This window comes from Pholcus phalangioides, unplaced genomic scaffold, assembly GCF_987345545.1.
Source record: "Pholcus phalangioides strain wild (caught in Gottingen) unplaced genomic scaffold, Ppha-v1.0 ptg000041l_1, whole genome shotgun sequence".
In the NCBI taxonomy this organism is placed as follows: domain Eukaryota; kingdom Metazoa; phylum Arthropoda; class Arachnida; order Araneae; family Pholcidae; genus Pholcus; species Pholcus phalangioides.
Window position 1 is genome coordinate 3,807,676 of NW_028301627.1, and position 17,626 is coordinate 3,825,301.

The window sequence follows — 17,626 nt, forward strand, 5'->3', positions numbered from 1 at the left end:
CCTAAATTTTTAGTCAGATGGAGAAGGGTCGCAACAAAGGGGAGGGGGAGTAGGCGGGTGCGGTACCCGGGTGCTAGATTAGTGGGGAAGCCGAATCCACCTTTTAACTGCTCCTTCCACATTACACGGAGGCACAGAAATGTAAGCTTGTCCCGGCTCAAAAGGTATCTAGTTACTGCTCTGCATTGGGGTGGGAGTACCAAGATGCTCTCAAAACGGCCCTGCTCTTCACCTCGGATTTATTGCCCCTCTTAGAGAGCTGACAGAAATCGTTTTCCCTAATTTTTCTCTTGGTCAATATAAATATTTTTTCGCTCTCTCACCTCTGATTTGGCGTCCTCTTAGAGCGGCGCCTCCTGTGGTCGTACGGTTGTGCAACCCAGCGGCCCTTGCATAATTTTTAATTTTTAAAGTTGGAATGTTATAAGCGGGATCGACTGCATTTTTTTGTTCAGGAATTTTTCCGCAGATTCATTCTATGTTTTTATATTCTTATTTTTGTGGGCATTTTTGACCAGTTTCTCCATGAGTGGGTGATATCCCCTTCCCATGAAATGACGGGGGGTGGGGGGGGGGTTATGAAACGTATTAGTGGGGCGTTCATAGCTACGAATACAATATAGCAGTATTTCTCAACCTCTGGTCCGCGACGATGGCATAAGTGGTCAGCATGGACACTCGATAAAATTATTCACCCTTTGAAATAGACGTTAATAATTACAATACGGCTTCAAATAAAATTATACCTTTGTACCGAGGTTCCCCACATCATCGAGGGGGAATGCAACAAAATTGCAATCATGAACACGAGATATCACTACATTTAGTCGAAAGTCGCAATTCATTGCTTCAAGTGTAATTTGCTAATTACTGCTAAAATTGCTGAATGGTGTGGAAATAAAGGGCTACTGCAAATCACAGTAAACAAAAATGTATTTCACGAAAAAAATATTCAAATATGACCTGATGATCATATTTCATTGAGAAAAATAAAATTCGGTATAAACTGGCATCTTAAATAATAATCTGTACAAAACGGGACATCATCAATTGCCATCAGAAACATTGTCCGAAGTAGGCATAATCATCGATCGTAATTAAAATTCCAAAAAAATTGCTACAAAAAATTAAACCTGATTTATGTCGGCATTACAATATAAACGTTTTGTAAAAGTGCTTGTATAAAACTGGAAAAATACAACGAATAAGCTGATCGATTACATTCGAGCAAATGCAATCGATCAGTTTATTGGTCGCATTTTTCAAGTTTTATACAAGCACTTTGACAAAACTTTTATAGTGTAATACTGGCCTTTTATGTATAAACCTGACAAATATGCCAGATAAATATTTACAAGTTTTTTCCATAATTATCGTAATGTAGTGTAATATAATGAAAACACTGTGTGTGTGTAATACGGGACACAATTGGTCCGTAAATTTGTTTCGGACATTTTACTGGTCCTTGTTTTCAGGAAGGTTGAAAAAAACTGCGATGGAGAATATTTTCTGTGGGATCGTTCCAAACGTTTCAGACCTAACCAGAATGAAATTTTGCCTCCTGGTACTGGCCCTTACGGGTCAACTGTGGGCTTACAAATTGTAGCCTCGTGGAGACTACGTGTGAGGAGAAAGGCAAGTGAGTATTTGTGTGTGTGTGTGTGTGTATTATGTGAGTGCGGTTGTGTAAAAGAGAAAAATTTTGTCAAATCCGGGTAACTGTCTGGTACTGTCACTTTTTAACACAATTTTGCAGATAAAACGCTCCACAACCTTCTATTAAAAATGTTTACACTTGGAAGAGAATAGAGAAAAAAAGGTGTCGAAAAGACAATTGGAGAAAGTTTCCATCATGTACTCACTAATGCGAGCTTCGACAAGTTTTTTTTTCTGGTCATTTTCAGGAAATAGAAGAAAAAGTGGGAGGTGGGTGAATATATAGGAGGAAAATTTGGTTAGTTATTGTTAGTGGGGGAAGATGATGTCAAGGGAGGGGGTGAAAATTCTGCCAGTGACAAATCAAAAGTAACAAAAAATTATGCGCTTTTGCTTCAAAAATATTTAATGAAGTAGCAATTTATGATATCATGGTTCAATGATGTCGGTCTTTTGGGGCAATATTGTTGTTGACACAATAAAAAATTTTATATACATGTTGAGCAAAGTTCAACAAATTCCTGGGTAAAATAATTTCAAACTTGATTAAGCATATATTTACAATAGGAGAGAACTCTTTCTCATTCTGCAGGGCCCTCTGACGCGGAAGAGTGCTTGAATTGTTGGTCTCGGTGGGAGAGCCATCCACGGATGACAACATTACAACTTAAGCCTTTTTACTTAAGCCTTTTTTGGTGCATCGAGGGAAAGCCATCGATGCTATTGTTGTACTGTAAACTAAATAATGTTGTATTGTGAACTAATAATAATAAATTTGTCTCTGCGATCCGATCATCAGCGCCCTTTGTTGAGGAAGAATTCATGGGCGATGATCCGCTGACAACGAGCGAAGTGCTATTCTCCTGTTGTCAGCAAGTGCGTTACTTTTTTGTTATTATTATTTCTTTTAAATGGATTTTTTTTTCAAACATTTCGTACCTTCAGTTGGGGCTTTTTATACGTAGACAGCTGTTTTTGTTGGCCTTCCTCTTTTTGTTAGAGCAGCGTTTCTCAACCGGTGCTCCGCGGTGACTCAAAGAAAATAAAATAAATCAGTAAATTAGATTGATACATGAAAAAAAGAGGCATAAAGGGTTCCGCCATAAAAAATTATATATAAATCTGGCTCCTCAAGTCATACAGGGCTCCGCAATAAAAATTATATACTGAGAAGGGCTCCGCAAGTCAAAAAAGGCTGAGAACTCCTGTGTTAGAGGGTTGGCGATTAAAAGAATTGTTTTTGTTTGATTAAAAATGTATTTCTTGGTTGAACACATTTATTTGCAATTTTGTGTTCAGTGGAACTGAATTAGAGTTCGTTCTAAGGGAGGTCCAAAATTTGTTTGGGCCTTCGAAATTTCCAGATCTCATCATGTCGTAGTCCCCAACGTCTCTTATATGTTGGTGTTGTGAGTTGCCCATTCTGTCAAATTGATTGAGGTTTAATTCTTGTACGGATGACCAAATATGGGAGAGTTGAAGGTCCGTTCATATGTTGATGTAACGAAGGAACCAGTGCTTTTGTTAGCTGTCGAAGGATTTTATTTTGTCTCACTTGCAGGGTTTTTATATTTAGTTTGCGTTCGTGGGCGAACACCGATGAGACGTAAAGCATTGTGGGTCGAAAAAATGGATTTGTATAGAATTATTTTTTCTAATAGTGAATTTCGCTCTGTGAGGAGTTTCAGGATCAGTGAGGAAAGTTTTCTCTCTGAGACGAGGGCGGTAAAAGAAAAAACGTGGGGAGACTATGCTGAAGCAATTGACAATCGTACCAACTTACCACGGAAGGAAGTGTAATGTGCGTCACTTATTTTTGATTTTTCAGGTGACTAAAAGAAAAACGAATCATTTGCTTAAGGTAGTGGTTCTCAAAGTGGGCGCCGCGGAAAGCTGGTGTGCTATTGATGTGCACTTGTTAAGTGCTTCGAAGCGATTCTCAGACTGCTTTGAGAAGTCGCGGATAGACACTGAGTCTAAGGGAGTCGAAGGCGAAAAAAAGCTTTAGAGAACCACTGGCTTAAGGGTTTTATATAGACGTTGCTTGGATCGCAAAAAGAAATTCTTCAGAAGTTTTCTTTACTGTTTAATTCCACCTCCCCCCACAAGAATTTCATTGGTGACTCCCTTTTAGTCCCCCCTTCCCGGTCTTCTTTGCCTCCTGCTAAAATCTACTTCGAAATGAACAGTGACTCAATTGGCACTGCTGCCTACTAGTTTCTTAATATTTTGATTATTTCTAAGTATGCGTGTACTGAGTACACTGTATTGATTGTTGTTGATGTAGAATTCTAATATATTCCATCCGTGCTAAATAGGAACGTTTAAAGTTAAAATATTACGGTATTTATGTGTTACGGTGAATGTGATAAATTCGGAATACATGTTTGAACGAAATTTATCAAACTCATCAAAATGGTCGGCGATTATGCATAATCAACGCATAGATGAAATTTACCCTAACAGACACTGCATATTGGTTTAATGTATTTTTTTACTTAGGGACAGATGAGCTTAAATTTCTGATCAAGACGTTTATATTTTGGGAGTTCTCTCGAGACAAGTTAATCGACGAAACCCCTTGGGGAACCGACCAGCAGACTCAAACTCGAAGCCTTTTAAAAATCAAAAACTGGCTTCAAAGGGGGAAAGAGCATAGGAATGGTCCCGGGTACGGAGCCATTGTAAATATTTGCTTTTGTGTCCTACCTTCAGTAGTTCTTTATCCTATCGAGGTTTTAACATGGGGTGCTTGTGTGGATGCCGACTGAGGGACGCTAGTCTAGACTAGCGTTGAAGTTCCCTAGTTGAAGAATGAAAGGTTCCCAGGGATTTGTTAACTATTGTGATGAGATACTTGACACAGTATATTTAACTACTTATGTGGGGACGAAGAAAATGACATGAAAGCTCTCCGGCTTATTGTGGGAATATGACGACGCAAAGAAGATGCATATTCATATGGCGAATGAGTGCACAAAAACACGGGTGGCAGGCACAGAAGAGCGGTTTTTTTTTCTTTTTTGACACCTTTCCGTTTCCATGCGTCTAGTTTTGTGTCCGAGAAATACCACAATCACATATCCCGCGGTAAAGATGTAGTGAACAAACAACATCGTTCGTGTATTTCGGACAATTAAAACTGTTGTTAAGCACTGAATAGTTCTGTTGTGAGTAAAGTTGTCGTGGTGAACTGCAAAAAACTTAACAAAAAACATAAAGGCCTGCAAACAAAAAGCTACTCTTTCTTTCTACACTCTATAAGCTACACAAAAGAACTAGTTAAGCACTTTTTGTGCGCATGTTATTATATAAAGCAGCGTTTCTCTTTCCTTTTTTTTTGCCCGTCGCCCCCTTCGAATATTTTTTTTCTCGTGGCGCCCCTGAGCAACACCTACTAGAGAGTTTTCTAGTGGGTGTTGCCCTGAGTCTTCGACCCTCATCTAGAAGCAAGATCGTTTATACGTATTGAATTGATTTTTTCAGTGAATTTATACTGAATGAAAATTTTTGCAAATAAAATTGGCCTCCAGACCACTGGCTTAGAATTTATTGAGCTGCCCACTAATCCGAATTCTATTCAGGACCGTATCAACATCATGGGCCCCCTCAGGCAAAGTGATGCTATGGTAGTCCTACACTTAGCAGGAAATAAACAGCCTACATATTTCCTACTTATTTTAAAAATTTATTGCACTATACAAAATATCATAAGGTGGAGTCACTTGTGTACATGAGACCCCCGGGCATGAACCCTCACAAGAGTGGGACTGACAGAGCTGCATCCCAGGGCCTGATATGGTTTTCATCATTTTTTGTTTTTCCCACTAAATTTAATATAGAGAAGGGGGTCTGTGAAAAATGTAGCCGGAGGCCTGCGAAAAACCCCATCCTAGGGAACCTGCTGCAAAATGTGGGGGGTGAGGCCCGGGTGAGTCCATGCCCTAAGACGGCCCTGGTTTCGTTGGATTCTGCAAGTGTATAGTCAATATAAAAGCATTATTTCTTCACACCTTAATTTTTCTTCTCAGCTCTCTGCAGCCCTCCAAACCACCTGTCCCGGCCCCTTTCTAAATTTATTGCATCTCCGTGATTCCTAAATTTCTACACAAATATTGAGTTTTGAACACCCCTCCCCAACCACTATTTACTGCTCCCGACATTTCCTATTATTTTACGCCTATGATGATGTGGTACTGACTTAAATTCTTCACGGTTGTAATCGCAACAAAATGTATAATGCATAACATGATTCTATTCCGAACACATTATTCGACCTCACTTGGTAATGCATAATTTCTCAAATTATAATGTTTTGTTTCGAAATTCATGGGTACATTTTTTTCAAGTGAGCCAAATTAGTTCGCAAGCAGGGGTTTGTTCCTCCATGTATTTCATTTCATTTTTATGTATTTTTTATTTATGAATTATGTGAAAAAAGTTTGCCGATTGCCCACAACTTCTGTAAATAAATGTATAGAAAAAAAAGGCTATGGAGTGTGTGTGTGTGTGTGTTGTGTTTTCGTTGGTGTTCACATTTTTCTAATGATTGACCAATTTTTCATGTACCAAAACAAGACTCAACTTGAAAGATAGAATTGCCGAAAATGTCAAAAAAGTAATAATAATAATGCAGCATAGTATGCAAGGGCGAAGCGAGAGGGGACTTGGGGGTCTGGTCCCCCCCCCCCCGAAATGTGAGAAAATTACCGAAAAAAGGGAAAAAGATGGCCAAATCCATTGTTCTGTCACTTTGGTCCCCCCCCCCCCCGAAAGGAAAGTAGTCCCCCCCCCCCGAACGAAATTTCTGGCTACGCCCCTGATAGTATGCTTATTATCTTGGTTTTAACAATGGCTTTCCGCACATTTTATGTCAGTTACATGGTTTTCACATGGTCGTCGCGTTATTGATTTTAAAATTATTATTATTATATATTATAAAAATGATAGCATGATATATTAGAAATTATAAAGGCGTGGTTCATTAAAAACTTTGACTATTCTAACTTTCCAGGATGCCTGTACTCGTTAACAGGGCCGGCCGTCTTAAGAGACCCTCTGCTAAGTGGTTTTTCTGAGGCCCAACATAATTAAGGGGCTCTGGGCAAACCCTCTCGTCAATGCAGAAATCGGCCCAGACCAAAAGAAGTTTCAGACACGAATTATACGTATTCATCAAATGGGCTTCAAAACTGGGAGATCGGAAGTATGAAAAGATTGAGGGTCAAAAACCATAAATCTGTATATCATCATGACCCCCCCCCCCCCCATCCTGTAGCAAGCCCCCCGACCGGGACTTTTCAAGGCCCCTCTATAGTTAATTTATAGTGTTAGAAAGTAGAAAACTAAGAATCAGGGCCGTAACTAGGATTTATGCCGTCCGGGGCAAACATCATTTTCGGTGCCCCACAACGATTTATAATGATAAAATTCGACTATCTTGTAATGGTGTTCTTTGTACCCCCGCCTCAAGGGCGTAGCGAGGGGAGGGGACTTGGGGGTCTGGTCCCCCCCCCGAAATGTGAGAAAATGACCGAAAAAAGGGAAAAAGATGGCCAAATCCATTGTTCTGTCACTTTGGTTCCCCTCCCCCCCGAACGAAATTTCTGGCTACGCCCCTGCCCCGCCTAAAACTACTGCCCCCTAAATTCTGCCGCCCGGGACCGTCACCCTCCACCCTGCCCCCCTCTAGTTACGGTCCGGGTAAGAATAACTGCGAACTCAGCCCTCCCCCAGTGGGGGAGTGGCGGAATACGAACTTTTCGCTCATATTGCAGGCTCCTTTCAGCTACAAATGAACCGTGACAAGCCGAGAGCCGCAGAAATGAAAGTGAACCGTTGCCTGTTAAAACGCCTCCTGTAATTGGTCAAAAATGAGCCGTGAATCGCTTCTTTTTTCGCTTGTGTTGCCTGCTCCTATTGGCTACAAATGAACCGTGACGAGCCGCGAGCCGCAGAAATTCAAGTGAGCCGTGTCAACACCTACTAGAGAATTTTCAGAATTTAGAGATGTTTTCTAGTGGGTGTTGGCCGTGTCCTTTTAAAAGGCCTCCGAGAGCCGTTTCGCTTGCCACTGTTCTGCAGAACTTAACAACTAGTCTCTTCCCAAGTCCCCACCCTCCCTTCTAAGAAGACGTTGGCCACGCTTTCTTTTTCCCCCTTTTGCAAGGTTTTTTTTGCACAAAAGGCTTTTACAATTCCCCTTTCCCTGCGTTCTTTTTTATTTACTATTATTTTTTGCTCTTTTACCTCGGATTGAATGCATCTCTTGAAGGGGAAGGAATCTCATTCTCGTTGTTATTATTATTGTTATTTGGTCTACTCACCAGTGCAGTCTTACGCATGGGCACGTCCGCGGGGAGGAGAGGTGTAGAAGAGGCAGATCTCCTGAAAATAAAATGTTCAAATTTCCAAGATTCGGAGTGCTTTGAATTGATAGGCAGTAATTTTTAGCCAGATAGAGAAGAGCCGCAACTAAGGGGGGGGGGGGGGGTCTGGGGCTCGGGCGCTGGACTAGTGGGGGAGAGGAATGCACTTCTTTTAACTGCTCCTGCTACATTATACGGGGCACAGAAATGCAAGTTTGTTCCGGCTTAAAAAGTATCTAGGTGCGTATCCCTGGATTGGTGGGGGGAGGGGGCGGGGAGGAGGGTGCTCTCATTACGGCTCTGCTCTTCAGCTCGGATTTGTTGCTCCTCCTAGAGATGACAGAAATCGTTTTCCTGATTTTTCTTTTCTTGACCAGTATAAATTTTTTTTAGCTCTTCAACGTCGGATTTGGCTTCCAGCAAAAATCATTTTCCCCAATTGTTTTTTTGGTCAATAAATTTTTTCTGCCCTATCGTGACAAATTTGCCCCAACCCCTTCCTACAGTGGACGGAAATCATGTCCCCTAATTTTTTTTCGATTTTTCACTTCAGATTTGATGCCTTTCCTACGAGCAGACAAATCATTTACCCTAATTTTTTTTTGGTCAATAATATTTGTTTTTGCCCTTTCATCATGGATTTAGCACCCCACCTAGAGCGGACAGACACCATTTCTCTAATTTTTTTGGGTACATAAGATTTTTTTTTTTTTGCTTTTTAATCTCTCTAACTGCGATATCCCATGTGAACGTACGGATCACGCGGCTGAACAGTCGCCCCTGCATTCATAATTTTCAACCGCAATGTAATTTGTTGTTTCAGTTGTGATTTTTCAATTAAAATTTCGTATGTAATTTCAGTCGTTATTATAATGAATAAAAGAAAGGGGGGGGGGGACGATTGTCGACCTCTTCCTTTGCGACTATACCAGTGATTCCCAACGTGGGCGATGGAGTGTTCCGGGGGCGGTAGAAGCTACGGGTATAACATAGGATCCTATGGCTTAGATTGCGTTGGGGGGGGGGGGGATGGGAGAACAAAATTTCTGAAGAAGGGGCCGTTGGGACAAAAAAAGGGTGGGAACAATGGCCTATACTAATACATTTTTTTTGTGAACTGGAGGGGGAGTTGTTATCACTCAAGTTTATCAACGTAACCCCTTGTGAACCCAACCCGCACTCTCGAAGTATTTTTTCCTAATGTGTCGTAGTCTACACCTTTATACCTAGCTAGGTATAAAGGCTGTATTCCGTACGAGAACCTTTCGCGACTCCTTACAAAATGACTTTTGTGCGAGAGAAAAAAAACGGTGATTGCTTATTTTTATGTGAGATGTCTCGAAAATCTACATCAAAAGCTGTCCGGCATATTAAAAAAGACGACCATAGGCAAAGATAGACTTGGAAGTCTGGGGGGGGGGGCGGCACGATGATGATGATGTCAATTCACATATACATTTATACATTAGATCAGTCGACTCTATCTTTGACGCTGGGGAAGAGCAATGCCCCCCCCCCCACGCCTCCCGTATCTCCGCCCATGAAGACGACACAGGAGATGAATACAAATCGTTTATCGATTGTTACGTAAATGAGAACATGGATGTTCATGCAAATACAGTAATATGGAGATTTTTTTCTCACCATCTTCAGGGCCGTCTTAAGAGCAACATGGGCCCCCGGGCCAAATGACTTTTCTGAGGCTTTTTTTCTCCTGAGACCCCCGGGTGGGCCCATGCCTTGAGACGGCACTGACCATCTTACGTGTCTGGTTTAGTGCACGAAACCATCTTCTATAAGGGGCCATTCAAGTATTACGTAAGCAGATTTTTAGCCATTTTTCACTCCCCCCCCCATTTGTCAGCAAAAGTCGCAAAACACTGACCCCCCCCCCATATCTTCAGAAACGGGTGGTTGATGACGTAAGTAACCTTCAAACCCCCCCCCCTCCCCCCTTATCATCAAAAGTCAGCAAATCCGAAACCCCCTCTCGATGCTGACGTAATACTTGAATGACCCCTAAGGGAAAAAGTTTATTATTATTATTTTTGGAATGAGAGAGAGAGAGAGAAAAGCTTGATTTTTTGCATATTTCTCTGGTTGATTTTTTAATTGAAACGCAACGCGTGTCCATCAACTGCAGCGTAAACGCAGTGTGCTGTAATTGAAAAAAAAAATCTAGATATTGTTTGCGGGGGAGGTTAAATCACAAGAGTTTATAAAACCCTTCGCTAGATGGCGCTCTTGATCAACTCTTCAAAAGAGCCGTGTAAGAGCTGCGGTTCATTTTGGTGAGTGAGCGGTTCAGAGCCGCTCACGGAAAAGAACCGTTTTGCCCAACACTATTGTTTACACTTGACTTGACTCGATTATTCAGGGCTTTCAGCATCTATGGCCATTCCCTGTAGTGAAGATGAGTGTCACAGCATGTAGGAGATCACATATGAAGAGAGACGCGAAGTCTCTGGATGAATGCGAGTCCAAAAATAAAAAGCTGATAGAACATAAGCAAACACCTAAAATAAACTGACGGTTCAAAAACGATTGGAAGAGGACAAACATTTTTCAAGAGTAGCTTGATCTTTCGGCACAGCACAAAAAGTTTTCCAGTTTTTTATGAGAGGCTTACATCTAAGGAAAGTTATATTACGAATATGAGCATATTGAACACAGTCAAAAAGAAAATGCTCTGATGTTTCAGGGATGTTACAATATTAACAGAACGGATCATCCTTCTATCGAATAAAGTGTAAGTATTTGTTAAGTAGTGCTCTGTTAACGATCAGTTTGTGAAACATAACTTCCCATTTCCGGGATGAAAAGAGTCTGGAATAATTTCTGCATGAGTTGTATAAGCATGTGGAATCTGGGAGTGCACTTCTGAGATTGAGTGAAACAAACTTCTTGAGAGCATCCATGGTCATTCCCACGTTGTTTACAAAATAAAAAAAAGGCCATGGATAAGGATCCCCAGTAGCACAACGGTATCGGCATGCGTCGGATCGACGTCGATGCGACGCCGGTTCGTCGAGTGGATACCGAGCGTCGAAAGAGGTCGAAAATTTCTACGTGTCCGATACCGAACGGTATAGTAAAAATGTATTCAGTCGGTAAACGCCAAAATACCTTCATTTTTTTCTCTAAAATAGTTTTACTCTCACTTTTACAGCATTTCGTTTCGAAGGAGAATATCTTAAACGATAATTTGTTTCTTTTGAAATAATCTAAATTTTTCGCCCATCATAACGTCGCACTTGCCATTTATAACGACCGACAACGACAAAGAACGGTATAGGACACTACACGTTTCTCCCCTGTCAGTAAGCATCAACAAAGCCGGCCATTTTGAAAGCACGGCGTTAGTTACAAGCTGCGAAGGCCGGCGTTTTATTGTTTATTAACGAAACAGTTGACGCCGAAGACAGCGTTTAGAGAAAGGGTAAGCATTATTTCACTATTGCTATCGAACTGTATGATAAATTTTCCAAGTATTAGATATTGTCAATGCTTATTTTTTTTTTTTTTACCGTCATTTTTGATAAATCCGTTCCCTCCTGCTGGGCTGTGATCTTTGGCGGGCCCTTAGATCATGTTAACATGGGCCCCCTGTAGTGAATTTACAATGTAAAAAAAATAAATAAGGGTTGTCACGGCACTCTCTCTTGAGCCGTACGTGCCGTAACCTTGGAGCTGAGGCTATTTGAGCTCCTATGGCCCACATCTGGGGCGTAGCCATAAATTTCGTTCGAGGGGGAGGGAGCCAAAGTGATAGAATAATAGATTTGGCCATCTTTTTCCCTTATATTCGATCATTTTCTCACATTTCGGGGGGGGGGGAAAACCAGACCCCCAAGTTCCCCCCTCCCAGCTACGCCCTTGGCCCATATCCAGGGGTAGGGCGCTTAGACTAAGATCTGGGGCCCTTCTGTATTCATAGCATGGAAAAATCAAAAATGATGGTATTTTCCCGGGGGGGGGGGGGCTGTCAGCCCCACCCTTGTGATGAGCCATGTTGAGCGCTCCCTATAAATTTTGCACTGAGCCCCCAACCCATATTCACGAATATACACAATAACACACACCATTCCTCCTGCCTACGGGACGATTAGGGATTTTCAGCCCCCCTCAATATTTTTTTCTTGTCAATAATTTTCATGTCAAACTGAATGATCATGGGCAAGGCAAGGTCGTAGCGTTCCGTCATGGGGTCCCTGTTAAAAGGTTGCAAAATAAGTAAACATATTTTTTGTGAGGCTCCATTTGGCTCGATGCCCCAGCCTATTTACAGGCCCGATTTTTTGCCATTTTGTATCCTAAGCCTCACCCGTGGGCTATCAGGACAGGGGTTTTTATGTTCTCTGAAGTAAACTTTTGTATAATATTATGTATATTTTATATGAATTATATTTTTATGTAGAAATTAAAGTTATTGAATTTTGTCATGACAGAATTCAATCATCATGCCCCCCTTTTCCCTGAATGCAAGGGAGCATGCTTAAAATTGTTTAAAGTATGTACGTAATAAATCAAATATGAACATGGAAATTTATTTGAAATCTATAGTATATACTTATTTGAAATTTTACATGCTATGAGTTAAACTTGACTGAAACTTCAACACAATGTGATAATTGGCTATATAAAAATATCGCTCTTTGGTCTTGGCACACTATTCTATACAGTGTTAAAATATTTCATCAATAACAATGTAACTCCTTTTGTCTCTGGCCACATTCCTTACTCTCTAGGTCACTCTCATGCTTGCACACTCTATGTTGTTCTTTTTTTTGCCTCACAGCCTAGTTCATTGCTCTTTAAGCCAATCCCATGCTTATACACACTAACAAACCTGACCCCCAGCCAATGATTTGGCTGTAGTTAGCATGTTTACAAATCACATATCGCTCTCTGTAATTGTATCTTTACCCAAAACATTATAAAAACTATTCCATCACTCAAAATCAGACATTGTATCAACAACCTTGGGGTTAAAAAATCTTTTTTATCATGAAATGGTTCCAACTTTCCCAAAAACTAATGTAATTGCAAAGAAGCCAGAGCCACATTTTTGTTCGATAAATTCAAGATCCTTATTTCTCTCTTCTTTTGTGACATTAATTCCCTATTAGAAGTTAACACTGACGAGCTTATAATAAATGCATAAAAGTGTGCATCTGTTAATTATTTTTCATATATATTTTTATATTCTGATGACAAAACCTTTGTATTGTTTGATGTTGATGCTTCTTTTATCTTCAATTGCAGCTTTTTCCATGCCAATACACATTCAGCTATGGAGCAGTTGTGTGTGTGTTCCTTTGTACAAAATAGTTAATTAATTGGCTATTGGTTTCAGAATTGCAATTATGTCCTTGACATTTCTTTTTTAATGAATATTTAAGATTTCACTAGAGATGTTACTATCTGAGATCTGTGGTCTTCACAAACTTTGGTAACAACTGACGAATTTTTAACATAAGATTCAAGAGAATCACAATAAGTATTGTATTCCATCATACCTCTGCAGGAAGACCAATGCACTTCCACCTTACACATGATACCATGCTTTTGAGAGATGATTGCGGAAGTATCTAAATATACTTTTAACATGCTTTGTTACATCAGTTTTAACCAAATCTTCGACTAACAAGTTTAAAATGTGGGCACTGTAGCAATATGTAAGTCCCGAAAAGCCAAGCTTTTCATCCAGGGTCTTTCTGAATGAAACCATATTTGCAGTAACAAAATTTGATATGTTACATATGAAGTTTTCTTCTGTTGACTTCACTGAACTAAAAACCACATTTGCTAAATAATTTCCAGCATGTGATAAGTCAGATGTGTCAATAGTATCAACATAGATGGCTTTACCACACTATTTGATAACACACAGAATTTATTCATTATCCATCCATTCATCGCCATGCAATTTTTGATTTTCTAAGTCAACTTATAATATACATTATAATATAAAAATATTTGAAAATGCATTTAAATTAATTGATATTTAAAATAATCTAATAACAATTTAAATCACTTTAGAGCTGCATAAATAATTTTATTCAATTACAACAGATAATTTTTCACATCTGAAAAAAATTGATTTAAATCATGATTTAAACTGCTGATTTAAATCACTACAACCCTGATCATTTTGTCACACACTCACCTGATTTCTTGCTCTCTCCAGGTCACTCCCATATTCACACCCTCTAAATCACTTTTTGTTACTCCTATGCTTGCACACACTGTTACTCATGTACTTGCACATTCTTTTTGCTGCATAGTGACTTAGTTCCATGATCTCTTGGTAGAGTGGGAAGGTTGAATGACATGACCAGTTGACTACTTGACCAGTCATTCCTTAAATTTGCAGCCCCTTTGAAATTTTTGCCTTGAGCTATAGCCCACTTAGCCTCTTTGTGAATACGCCATTTGGGGGTACCTTACCAGATTCCTGTCTGGGGGCCATCTTCAAGATGTAAAGAGGGGGGCATGCCTACTTGGTGATGTTGAAAATATTTATTAGCCCATTAACTTATATATAGATCATGGGGCCTCTGATATACTAATCTGGACCCATAATCGCTCAGAGCATGATTTTTTATGTGGTTCTGTGTAGTATATTTCTAATGTAAGTGAACAGTGATTACATTCTTTTTCAGCTCCCCTTTCCACTCTATATGCAAGGGGCTATGATTAAAATTGTTCAAAGTATGTTTGTGAAATATTAATAAGCAAATGTATACTTTGAAATTTTTATATCACATGTACCTATTTCGAATTTTTCTAGGAGTTAAACATGACACAATGAAACTGCGATACAATGATAATTCCCTATATAATGATACCATGCTGTCGTCTCGCACTATTCCACGAATAAATCATGTGCAACGGTAAGTATTTTTCTTTTTCTTTAAATACCATTAAATTGGAATTTTACCTTTTATGATATTTTATTATTTTAAATAAAAGTTGTATCAGAAAAAAAGGAATCAACATGCGTTCTAATCTGTTGGAAACTGATGTTCAACTGCAGGGGCGTAGCCAGAAATTTCGTTCGGGGGGGGGGGACCAAAGTGACAGAACAATGGATTTGGCCATCTTTTTCCCTTTTTTCGGTCATTTTCTCACATTTCGGGGGGGACCAGACCCTCCCCCCCCCCCCTCGCTACGCCCTTGTTCAACTGCCATGGGGGCAAATGTGGTTAAAATGGTAAACTTGTATAATTCAACCTTGAAAAAGTTAGTGAAAATTAATTATCAAATATTTTTAGTATAGACAATTCCTACAATAATGATGGTGATTTTGTATAATTTGTAATATAATTTAAGATGTGCAGTATATATGAAGTTAATGCATTGAACGATTATTCTCGGAGTGTGATTGTGCAGCTGATTGCTATACAGGGTTGTCATGAAGGAAATATTGCTGAGTTGGAATATCCCTCATATCATATATATGGCCTTGCTACGTTGAAATAATCTGTTTTTACAGTTAATAAAACCTTGACATGGAAAGTCCAAGCATAGGTCTCCATACACAACTAAAAGAAATAAAAATAATTTGAATTGTACACAAAATGGTTTCAAAGTGGTGCATTTGTTTGTAGTTTATGTGTACAATTGCAGACTATTTATATAACTTGCAATAAAATAAGGAGTAAAATCAAATTTCAGGATACAATGTAAAGAATATTCATAAGTACAGTATAAATGTGTTTTTTTTTTTTTAAATTACAGTTTTTCCTGCTGCAACTGTGCTTAGGTTTTTGAAACTTGAGCAAAAATTAGTGGAGCTTCTGCATTAATTTTCATTTCAAAAACCATGTTTTGAACAATTTAGAGTGAAAATTAATTATCAATATTTTTAGTATAGACAATTCATACAACCTGAAAATTAGTTTATCAAATGAACAAAACATTGCTTTAAATCTTGACCTCTACAAAAGATCAAGATTTAAAGCAAGATCTGAGTATATTCTTGTATATGCACACACACATAGTTTGTAATTTTTTTACTACATTTTGTCTTATTTTCATTCTATAAAACTGAATTTGTTCGGCTAAGAGTCATCCAGTAAATTTCAGTCACTGTTTAGAAAGTCCAAATCAATCCAGAAATCAGATTTTTTTAACGTGAAGTTCAAGATGAACATCCGCTGATGCAAAACATTTCCAACATCCAGTGCAAATGTATCAGTAGCTATTATTTTTTGTGGTATTCGTGTGATTGGTCTGAGAGATTATTTTGATGTTAGAGAATATGATTTTTTCACACCATAAAGTTATCAAAGATACTGGTGGGACACCAGCTCAACATTTCAATATATACCTATTTAAAATTATCATGATTTCATGAAATATTGTTGGGGGGGGGGGTGCGGCTTGAGCCAGTGAAAAGTTGCACCTGCAAATTATACTCATAAAATATATTTCTCTAATGTAGGCTACTATCAAAATATTCTCAATATTCAATAAATTAAAAGAAATGTATTTTCAATGTTTTATAGGTTTTGTCTGAAACATAAGATTGCTGAAATTTTTTGCTGGCATGAAGCACCCTGTTCCATGTGCAATAAAAAGTTTGCAGCTGTGTTAAAAAAATTTATCAATATTTGAAAATATCTCTTTAAGAACTTGTATATGGAGCAATATTAAATCATGTCTAATAATTCTATTTTTGCTCGCTTTATCTTTGCTCTCTTCATTTAAACCCCAGAAAACTGGAACTAGTTTTATTTGAACAGGTCATATAAAATGCATTTAAAATTATTGGTGGTGTGTTCAAATGGCCTGAATTTCTAGAATCCTGTATATAGTGTGAGGTAAGTATGCCAGTAATAGGCTTCCTTTTTCAAGTTTTAAAAAATATATACCAAAAGTTATGAGAAAACTCTGTAGCTTTTTTTACCATATACCAAGCTATATTCTTTCAGTTGCCGTTCGGTGTCCACGCTGGTTTTGAAAAAAAAAATTAGGTGGAAAAAGGATGCCAATAATCAGTCAAAGCAAGACATTTCATTTTGCACTAAGAGTAATAATTTCATATTCTAAATACAAAATTGATTGTGCTTTAAAGACGTTAAACAAATTGCACTTGAAGTTGAAAGGGTGGCGGCCTACTCTAGGGTCAATCATTTTCACATTATTCAAATTGTATGACGTGACATTGTAATCAGGCCTACCAATCTTGCTGAAGTGATACCCTCCTCTGTGAACAATCTTAAATACATTTTGCTTTCAAACATACTATATCTTTTAAGAGAATTCTTTTCTATCTACATACAGATATTAAGACAAAAAAAAAATAATGAGACTAAATTCCTGCAGAAGCAACTTCTCGAATGCTTAAATATAAAAAAAATGAAGCTTAGAGAAAACAGAAAAAGCAAGAATTGGAAAAGAAAAGAATAAATAAAAAAATAAAACTCAAAATAAAATAAATAATAAAAATTAAAAAAATAAAAGCTCTCAAAAATACATATAACTATATGCCTGTTTCAAGAAATAAAAGAAAAATAATTGCTCAAGGTTTTTGAGTTTGACAGGAAATAATAGGCGTTTTGTTCATGTACAAAATTATGTGTCTACATAATACG

At 38.6% G+C, this 17,626-nt stretch overlaps 1 long non-coding RNA gene across 2 annotated transcripts; it reads left to right on the forward strand.

Moving 5' to 3' along the window:
- The first annotated feature begins 11,391 nt into the window (after positions 1 to 11,391).
- Positions 11,392 to 16,699, forward strand: LOC149065085 (uncharacterized). Of its 2 annotated transcripts, XR_016195695.1 has the most exons (3): positions 11,392 to 11,463; positions 14,818 to 14,920; positions 16,538 to 16,699. It is a non-coding gene; the product is annotated as an uncharacterized LOC149065085 (long non-coding RNA). The 2 variants fall into 2 exon arrangements; XR_016195694.1 differs by lacking the exon at positions 11,392 to 11,463 and having other exon boundaries at positions 14,637 to 14,920.
- The last annotated feature ends 927 nt before the right edge of the window (positions 16,700 to 17,626 follow it).